The following is a 9,562-nucleotide window of genomic DNA, read 5'->3' as shown; positions in this document are numbered from 1 at the left end:
TAAGCGTGTCAAGCATTACCTGCCCTGGCAGATGATAACTCCTACCTCTTCAGGGTTTGCATCCCTATCACAGTCCAGTAGGCATGTTCCCTGCCTTTCTCTCCATCAGCTGGAGACTGGGAAAGAGAATGAGAAAGGTGGTTGTAGGCGCAGCCTTGAAATGCCATATACCCGCGCTGGCCACATACCACCATCTGGGACTCAATCGCATGGCCACAGAAGAGGGACCATGTCGCTCATCTCTACGACCAGGAAGAAGAGGAAATGAGCTTGGTGAGTATTTAACAAGTCCAGTCGCTAATATATATTAAGGATTCCACAACTGGTAAATGTTAAGATATAAATTAATATTCACAGGATACCAAGAAGTATGATGACATCATTCTATTAGGTAAGGAGGGGAATTTTTCCTCTACCCTTCCAGGTTCTTTTGACTGGTCTAATAATTAAGTTGACATAGATTAACTGGAGAAAAGAAAAACAAATTTAATTTTGTATGTACAGGAGCCCCAAAGATATGAGACTCAAGGGCAAGGCAAGCAGTTGAGGCTCATGTGCCATCCTGAGCTCAGGAATGGTAGTAGGAGACTGGGTCTTCAAAGGAGAAGAGGGCAATTTATAGGACAATAAGAAGAGATGTTTGGTAATTAGATGTTTGTCCTGCCATATAGATCAGTTTTATAGATAAAAAGTTATCTCTGGCTCCTTGCGGCCTGAGCGCGGCCCGACCCCGGCCCTGGGGTGCCGCTACAGCAGCGAGAACGGGGACTCGGACCAGGACCGAGAGGAGCGGAAGCTGCTGCTGGACCCTAGCAGCTCCCCACCAAAGCCCTCGATGGAGCCAAGCCCAATTCCCACAGCCTGCCTTCCGCTCGCACAGATGAGCGGGCCCTGCTCTCCTCCATTCTTGCCAAGACAGCCAGCAACGTCATTGACGTGTCTGCTGCAGACTCCCAGGGCGTGGAGCAGCACGAGTGCATGGAGCAGCACGAGTACATGGACCGGGCAAGGCAGTACAGCACCCGCGTGGCTGTGCCGAACAGCAGCCTGACCCATCGGAAGAAGCTGCCGCCACTGCCATCTCTCACCAGTCAGCCCCGCCACGTGCTGGCCAGCGAACCCATCCCCTTCTCCCACCTGCAGCAGGTCTCCAGAACAGCTGCTTCTGCCTACAGTGCACTTTCTCAGATTCGTGTGGATGCAAGAGAGGAGCTGGATGTACAGTTGGGATCCCATGAAGACAGTGGTCCTTGGACCGCTCTTCTTTCCCTCTCTTCACCCCGCCTCCCCTGGCCCCAGCCTCACTGTGGCTTATGCAGTACCCTGCCCTGCTACGAATCACAGAGAAGAATGTGGAGGAGGAGGAGAAGAGCGAGGCTAGAAGCCTGGACAAGCGAGGATGGAGCAAGAGAGGATAGAACCATTTGGGACTGGCCTTTGAAGCCCTGGCCAGGGGTGGGGTGGGGGTCAAAAGGACAGGGCCTGGTAGGTCTTCACTGTCACTGGGAAGGGGTGGAGGTAACACTGTGAGGGTGGTCACTAGGAGGCCTATGAAGGCCCCTTTCCCACTCTTTCTCTTGGCCTCACTCTTTGCCCCTCTCCCTGACTTGGTGCTCACAGGACCTCACTAGGGTTTGTGACCAGTGTCTGGACAAGATTGAATTTTAATGAATTGAGTTTGCATTTGTAAAAAAAAAGTTATCGCTGATAAGTTATTATCTCAGATAACTTAAAAGTATTAAAAGTACTCATTCTGGGCCTGGTCCCCTATGTAAATTCTTTTAGGTAAACAGGGAAAGGTAAACATTTTTTTTTTTTTAAGGTAAACATTTTTCTTGAGTCTGCTGGGTCTTGATTGACTTCAGCTCAAAACAATCTCCATGCCAAAGTGGCACATTTTGGGGTGGCATATTCTGTTCTCCTTCATCCACTTTCTAAAGCATTTAGAAATGCAGTAAGTGCACACTTTAGCTGAATGCCTAATGACCAATTGTCATGACCAATATTTGGTCAAAGACAAATAGCACCATCACAGAAGGAACTTCAGAAATTCAAGAATAAATCTGAAACTGTATTCAAAATAAAATTATTCTTTTATTAAAATATGTAGAAGTAGCAGTTCAAATTTAAATTACTTTTAAACATATTACAATAATTTCCCAGCATGTCAGCTGTTAGATTATTACTGAGGTCATCGCTGAACCCCATGATGTCACGCCACCTTTTCCAAAGGCCAAGGCTAAAGCCACACACGTAGTGAATTTTGGAAAATACCAAGGTCAAAGCCATAGCATGGTTTATCCTTTAAAAACTTAATACTCATTAACTTTTTAATGCCTTCTAGTAAGACTCCTGTGCAGAACAAGCACGTTTATCTGCCGGCATTTATCCTGTATACCTTGATCATTCCTTGTTTTCAATGTCTGAGACCCTGGAACGCTTCCTGGCCCTCACTCGTCCCTTCTTCTAGGGGCTGGCTCCCCTTCTCTGCCAATAGCAGTCCCTTCTCCTGACTGTGCAGCCCCGCCTCCCTCCCAGTCTTCTAAGAGCCCTCATTGACTTGGCTTTCACCCAGGGCTTGGAAGCTCAGCATTTAGATTTTTTGCTTTTGTTCCCCCGCTAGGTGGTGCTCTTTCCCAAAGTTCCATAAAGCCTGCCTGTAATTGACTTGGATTCGGGGTACCCCGGCTGTGAGACAATTCTGCTCTGGTGTCACCCCAATTCACCACATCCCAAATCACGGGTGCTTCGACCAGAACCTGTGCTGGTGTGGATGGATGGGGTGTTGTGCAGAGAGTGGACAGTAAAACATGAAGGTCTTTATATTTTAAAAAGCCCAACAACTGGCAGTCCCTGGGTTACTTTGGAAGCTCAACCATGTCATCCGGGGCCTAGGGACGTCCACCCTCCACTCTGCCTTCTCAGCAGGCTGGCTTCTGTTCTCCCCCTGGGTGCTCATGGTCATGACGGTTTCTATTGATGCAAGTATCACAGCCTCTCCCACCTGCTAAGAGACAAGGAGGAAGGGAGGGCGGACAAAGCACTTTCGCCTCCTGCACATCTCTTACGGGAGAAGACAATCTTCCTCAGAAGCCCCAGATTTCCTCTGGGCCGGCCAGAACTCGTCAACTGGCCCATTCTGTCTGGAAGAAGACTGGACGTCAGTATTTGGTAAAGAAGACCAAGGTACCCACAATTGACCGGGGTTCTCACCAGGTATCCTGTCCTTCGAGAGGTGTTGGAAATACAGGAGCAGTTTCAGCTGTCACACAAATAGAGGTGCTGTTGATATTTAGTGGGTTGGCCCAGGGTCCTAAAATGCACAGAACACATTTGCACACAGAAAAAGATTCATCCTAGGGCCAGTGGTTCTCAACCTTCTGGCCCTTTAAATACAGTTCCTCATGTTGTGACCCAACCATAAAATTATTTTCGTTGCTACTTCATAACTGTAATGTTGCTACTGTTATGAATTGTAATGTAAATATCTGATATGCAGGATGGTCTTAGACGACCCCTATGGAAGGGTCGTTCGACCGCCAAAGGGGTCGCGACCCACAGGTTGAGAACCGCTGTCCTAGGCAGTACCCCGTCTAAGGAACACGTTGGGGAGAGGCGGTACACCATCTGAGCCGTGTCCCAGGCATTGGCAGGGGGATGGGATTTGGCGAATGAAAGGCTTCAGCTGTTCAGTGGGAAATATGTGGATTATTTCATATGTATATTGTATTTGACAGCCATGGGGTTTTGTTTGTTTGTTTAATATATTTTATTGATTTTTTACAGAGAGGAAGGGAGAAGGATAGTTAGAAACATTGATCAGTCTAGGGCGGGGGGATAAAATGGACACATATGTAATACCCTTTGTAATACTTTAAGCAATAAAAAAAAAAAGAAAGAAAAAAGAAACATCGATCAGCTGCCTCCTGCACACCCCCTACTGGGGATGTGCCCGCAACCAAGGTACATGCCCTTGACTGGAATCGAACCTGGGACCCTTCAGTCCACAGGCCGATGCTCTATCCACTGAGCCAAACTGTTTTGAAAACACTGAATGTTTTTTAAACATACCTTTTTATGCAGTAAGTATGGCCATAGCATCCTGAAAACACACCTTAGAATGAGGTGAACTCAATAAAAAATTGCCAAGCCTCTCATGGCCAAAAAAAGAAAAAAAAAAAAAAGAAAAAAGATTCATCCTATCCCAAATACCAATACCATTCCTGTCAGGAAACATTGGCTTAGACCAGCCATAATTCATCCCCTGGGCTGAAGATATTATGACTCAAACACAATCATGGGACCATCAGCAAGAACAGTGAGGCTCCAGGAGCCTGTGCCATGGACCCTGGTGGAAGTTGGAAGGAGAATGGCGATGCTTAGTCATGCTGGCACATGGAATCCTTTTCAGAAAGTGGTGTTATTTGCATGGAATGGGTGACAAGGAAAAAACTACAGAAGTCAAGACTGTCTCCAAGGGCTGACTTTATTTTTTCTAATGGAGGGATTTCCCAGTACTTGCACAAGCTTGTTTCCAAGGAGTGACTCTGAGTTCTCCATCCCTCTATTATCTCTGCTCCCTGCCCCCACCAAGGGTTCAGAATGGTTAGACCCCAACTGTATAGCCACACTGTTGTTGTTATTGTTGTTTTTCTGGGGGGGTGGGGAATCATTGTAGATCCTGTACTTAGTACAATGTGGCAGGTATTCAGTAAATGTTTCTTGGGTATATGACAAATACACTAACTCAAAACAATACAAGGAAACGAAGCCTGGAAAATTGTTCAGCATTATGTTCAAGGATATAGGTACAATGAAATATAATTTTAAAAACAGTAGTAGCCTGGCCAGGGTGGCTCAGTGGTTGAGTGTCGACCCATGAACAAGGAGGGCACCAGTTCAATTCCCAGTCAGGGCAAATGCCCAGGCTGCAGGCTTGACCCCCAGTAGTGGGTGTGCAGGAGGCAGCCAATCAATGATTCTCTCTCAAAATTGATGTTTCTATCTTTCCCTCCCATCTCCTTTCCTCTCTCTGAAATCAATAAAGACATATTTTTAAAAAGTAGTAAAAATTGTGATAGAAATATAAGTATATTATTTTAAAAATACATTTTTAAAGAGTGCCAGTGGAGCCCTTTGAGGGGACTGAAGGGTCTCAGGTTCAGGTCAAGGGCATGTACCTTGGTTGCAGACTCTAGCCCCAGCCCTGGTTGGGGTACATGTGAAGCAACCAATCCATGTGTCCCTCTCACATTGATGTTTCTTTCTCTCCGTCTCTCCTCCTCCCTTCCATTCTCTCTAAAAAACCGATGGGAAAAATATCCTCTGGTATTTACAACAACAACAAAACACATACACACTAGCTTAGAAAATTAGTCTAGAAAGCTTGGTTTAGCTCCACATTTATAAAACCACAAATCTCTATGTTTGACACAATAAGCTGAATAAGTAACGTCTCTAAAGCTAATTGCTGACGAGGGGAACAGGAGATAGCCTGGCAAGGAAGCATGGGAAGAACACTGCAGACAGAAAGAATGAACCCAGCAAAGGTACTGGCTCATGGGAGAGCATGATCCGTTCATGCTCAGGGTCATGGTCACACCAGCTCTGAGGCTCAGGAGAGCGTCCATGAATCACTGTCAACTTCTTCAACCACCGTTCCGCCCATGTCACGGGTCCCTGGACTTTTTGGACATCAATGACCCAGGCCAGGCTTATTGTAGATGCCGTTTTCTTTCTTCCCTCTGGACTCCCTATGAACATTTTATTAGGTAGCTGCGAAATCAAAGTAGTAGGAATAAAGGTTATAGGCTAAGTAGGAGGCAGGTGGGAAAGAAGGGGCCAATTTACTTAACATCAATCTAAACAGTGCTATTTAGAACAGTCATATCTAAAAAATTTCATTATCCTTTGGTATCTCATTTGAAACTGCAGCTTGAAGTGGCATGGATATTGAAGACTATGCTGGGCCTAACGCAGGTGTTGATGGTTTCATAAAGTTTTTCCTGGGGGGTAATAGTTAATTTTACTAGTGTTTTCAGATTTGCGCTATTACTCTTTCTCCTGTACTTTCTGCAAATTGGAGGTTGTCTATTGCAGATTCTAAATTTGACCACCAGATGGCTCCACTACACAAGCGTGCTCTCTGCATTTAGCTGAATTCCCTGTGTAGTGGTGTTTTGGCGCCACATGAGTACTGCCATTTCTTTTTTTTTTTTTTTTTTTTTTAATATATTTTTATTGATTTTTTACAGAGAGGAAGGGAGAGAGACAGAGAGCTAGAAACATCGATGAGAGAGATACATCGATCAGCTGCCTCCTGCACATCTCCCACCGGGGATATGCCCGCAACCCAGGCACACGCCCTTGACCGGAATCGAACCCGGGACCCTTCAGTCCGCAGGCCGACGCTCCATCCACTGAGCCAAACCGGATTCGGCAAGAGTACTGCCATTTCTCAGCAATCTGTCATCTAAAGGTTTTTAAGTCCATGGATAATTCTTGCTTAAATTAATTATTTCTTTAAGATTTGTGTAACAGTCATGTTCTAACTACATCATTTAGTCTACATTTATTTGCTAGCACCCTATTGTAAAGGCAGGGCAAATACTGTATTTCCCTTTAACAATTAATGTTCAGAGTGAAAAGTTGGTGTAGCAGTCATTTTCAATTATAGAAAAATAGTCATCCCCCCCCCCCCCACCCGCTTCTCACCAGGTATAACTATAAAGATTTTTTATCTATTCCATTTAGTCATTTGCTACAATTGCCCTAAATTTGGCCTCTGGGAGATCTTTCAAACTGGCTTGTCTTTTTAAAATTTACTTTTCAAAACCAAATATACAAATGGGCATGGCCAGACCATATATAAAAATAGAATTTTGACCCACAACCTGCAGCAAAGTGCCTAGGAAACCAGCCCCCTTACCTCCAGTAACTAGCCCAGGAAGCCAGCCTGCTATGCATCAGACTTGGAGAAAGTCAATCTACTATTTTTGTAACAATCCAGAAAGCTAAACAAACCCTCTTACAGTGATGGCGAACCTATGACATGCGAACTCATTTTTTTGGTTGATTTTTCTTTGTTAAATGGCATTTAAATATATAAAATAAATATCAAAAATATAAATCTTTGTTTTACTATGGTTGCAAATATCAAAAAAATTCTATAGGTGACACGGCACCAGAGTTAAGTTAGGGTTTTTCAAAATGCTGGCACGCCGAGCTCAAAAGGTTCGCCATCACTGCATAACAACCAGCTCAAAATGACCAGGATGTGATTACAAACTGACAGCTTCCCGAATTTTTGTCCCCCCTTGCAACTGAGAGCCAATGGAATAAAGCCAAACAGACGCCCTAACTGACCACAGGGAGGCCCACCCCTGACCAGCTGCCTCCAGCTCCCTGAGGGGCACATGGGCCGCCCTCTCCCCCTCTAAGCGCTCCCTCTCCTGCCCGCCTTGGCGTCTCTGCCAAACACACGTGATGGCGGCTGACCCTCCTGCAGCAGCAGGTTCTGGGTAAGTAGCCTTTGCTTGTCCTTGCTTGGTTGGTCTTTGTTTCCACACTTTACTGAAGTATAATTTAAAGTTTAATTTGAAGTATAAGTAAATCCAAGATGCTCTGGATTTATTTAGTGGGAAATGGAATTTAGAAACCGTGATCTGATTGGCAAGGATGTTCATTATTACTGTAGGTGACCAACCAACACGGTTTGCCTGGGAGAGTTCTAGCATTAACACAGAAAGCCCAACATCCAGGGAAATCCCGTCCCTGGCAAACTGGAACAACTGGTCAACCTACTGCTCCGAGGTCCTTTCAGTGCACAGGACTAGGAAATTTATTTTAAAAATTATGTGCTCGAAATGATATTTCCAATTTAAACACATTACAGCTTTTTTCCTGAACTTCCTTGATCTTACATTTGTATCTCATTTTCTCTTACACTGAGTCTTGTATAACACTAAAACATTTGTGTACCCTACAATACAGTTTCAAAACCATAGCAACAATATTACCATTCTGTTGTTGTTTAAATGTTTTTATTTATTTTAGAGAGAGAGGAAAGGAGAGATGGAAACATCAACTGGCTGCATCTTGCATGCCCCACGCTGGGGATCAAGTTGGCAACCCAGGCAGGTGCCCTGACTGGGAATTGAACCAGTGACGTCTTGGTGCCTGGGTCGATGCTCAACCACTGAGCCACACCAGCCAGGCCTTATTACCATTATTATAAACCACGGAGTGAAGCTGACGATTCTTTGCAGTTCTTTTTTCATCCTTGGGTTACATGCTCTCTGAGTACTATGTTAAAAATATCTGCGGAAGCATCCACCCAGACACCAAAAAGGGTGCAAATTTGATTTGGTCTGGGCACATACCTAGGTTGCAAGTTCAATCCCTGGTCGGGGTGCATATGGGAGGCAATAGATTGATGTTTCTCTCTCTCTCTCTCTCTCTCAAGTCAGTAAGAACATATCCTTGGGTGAGGATAAAAAAATAAAAATACCCTGGGGAATAATTCTTTTCTGTGTTTAATGACATAGTTACCAATTTTTGCCCAAAGTTAAGCTCACTGATTTCAATTTGCTTTCCACGTTGGGTTGACTTGCTTTTGTCAGTTACTCTTTGGCTATGTAAACACTTTAGTTCAAAGACGGAGAAGTCTTGCTTCTGTTCCCCCTCACCCCCACCCCCACCCCGCCTCCCTGCGGGTAACCATTTTCGTTGCGCCTAGGATGTCCTTCCAGTTTTACCTGGGGCTCATTCCCAAGCAACAAAACACTGTCGTCCTGACAATGTGCACCCCGCTGCCAGGGAGCACGAACAGCCTTTTCCTAGTAAGTTTAGGGACCACTGCTATGCTCTCCTGTGTGACGTCTGTTCCTGTTCTTGCCCATTTTTCTCTCTGAGTTTTGGTCCTTTTCAGTTTTGAAGAGTCCTGGCATGTAAGTTGCAAATACTTCCTCCATGCGGATCTGACTTGCCGGGGACGCCCCACGACCCCTTTGCCCATCTGGAGCCATCTCATCCCAGGGCACCTGCGGGGATTAGAGTTTGGGTAAAGCCGGGTCAGAGCAGACCAGGCAAAGGAGGACCCGAGCCCCGTGGTGAGCGCCAGGGCTGCTCCTCCTCCCCCGGGAGACGCCGCCGCCCTTGGGCAGTGGGCGGCAGGCACGCAGTCCCGCGTGAGGGAATTGCACAACCGCTTCCATCGGGTCCACGGAAGCCACCAGGGCGCCTCCTTCTCGCTGCGGGGCCAGCAAGGTGCCCCGAGAGCTGCCGACCCAGGCACCACCTCCACCTGCTCATAGCGCCTCCGCTGCGCCTCGCCAGGCCGAACCGAGCGGCCAGGAGGCTGCACTTCTCGCCGGAAGACAAAGCGTCGGCTCCCAGCTCTCCCAGCTGCACCCGGGAGGCCAAGGGCCGCCCACACAGCCCCGGCTCCGCTCCCGCTCGCACCTGGCCGCGACGCGCGGAGCCATCGCGGCGCGCGGAGGCATCCCGGCGCGGCGGTGCGTGCGGCTAGCTGTCCAATCACGCGCCGCCTTTGCCCAGATCC

General features: G+C 46.6%; 1 pseudogene; it reads left to right on the top strand.

The window, feature by feature from the left end:
• The first annotated feature begins 264 nt into the window (after window positions 1-264).
• On the top strand, window positions 265-1,674 carry LOC118660138 (annotated as a pseudogene).
• The last annotated feature ends 7,888 nt before the right edge of the window (window positions 1,675-9,562 follow it).

The sequence above is a fragment of the Myotis myotis genome, unplaced genomic scaffold (assembly GCF_014108235.1).
Source record: "Myotis myotis isolate mMyoMyo1 unplaced genomic scaffold, mMyoMyo1.p scaffold_m19_p_7, whole genome shotgun sequence".
Classification (NCBI taxonomy): Eukaryota; Metazoa; Chordata; class Mammalia; order Chiroptera; family Vespertilionidae; genus Myotis; species Myotis myotis.
The sequence above is the reverse complement of the archived record's forward strand: the minus strand, read 5'-3'. Positions and strand labels throughout refer to the sequence as shown.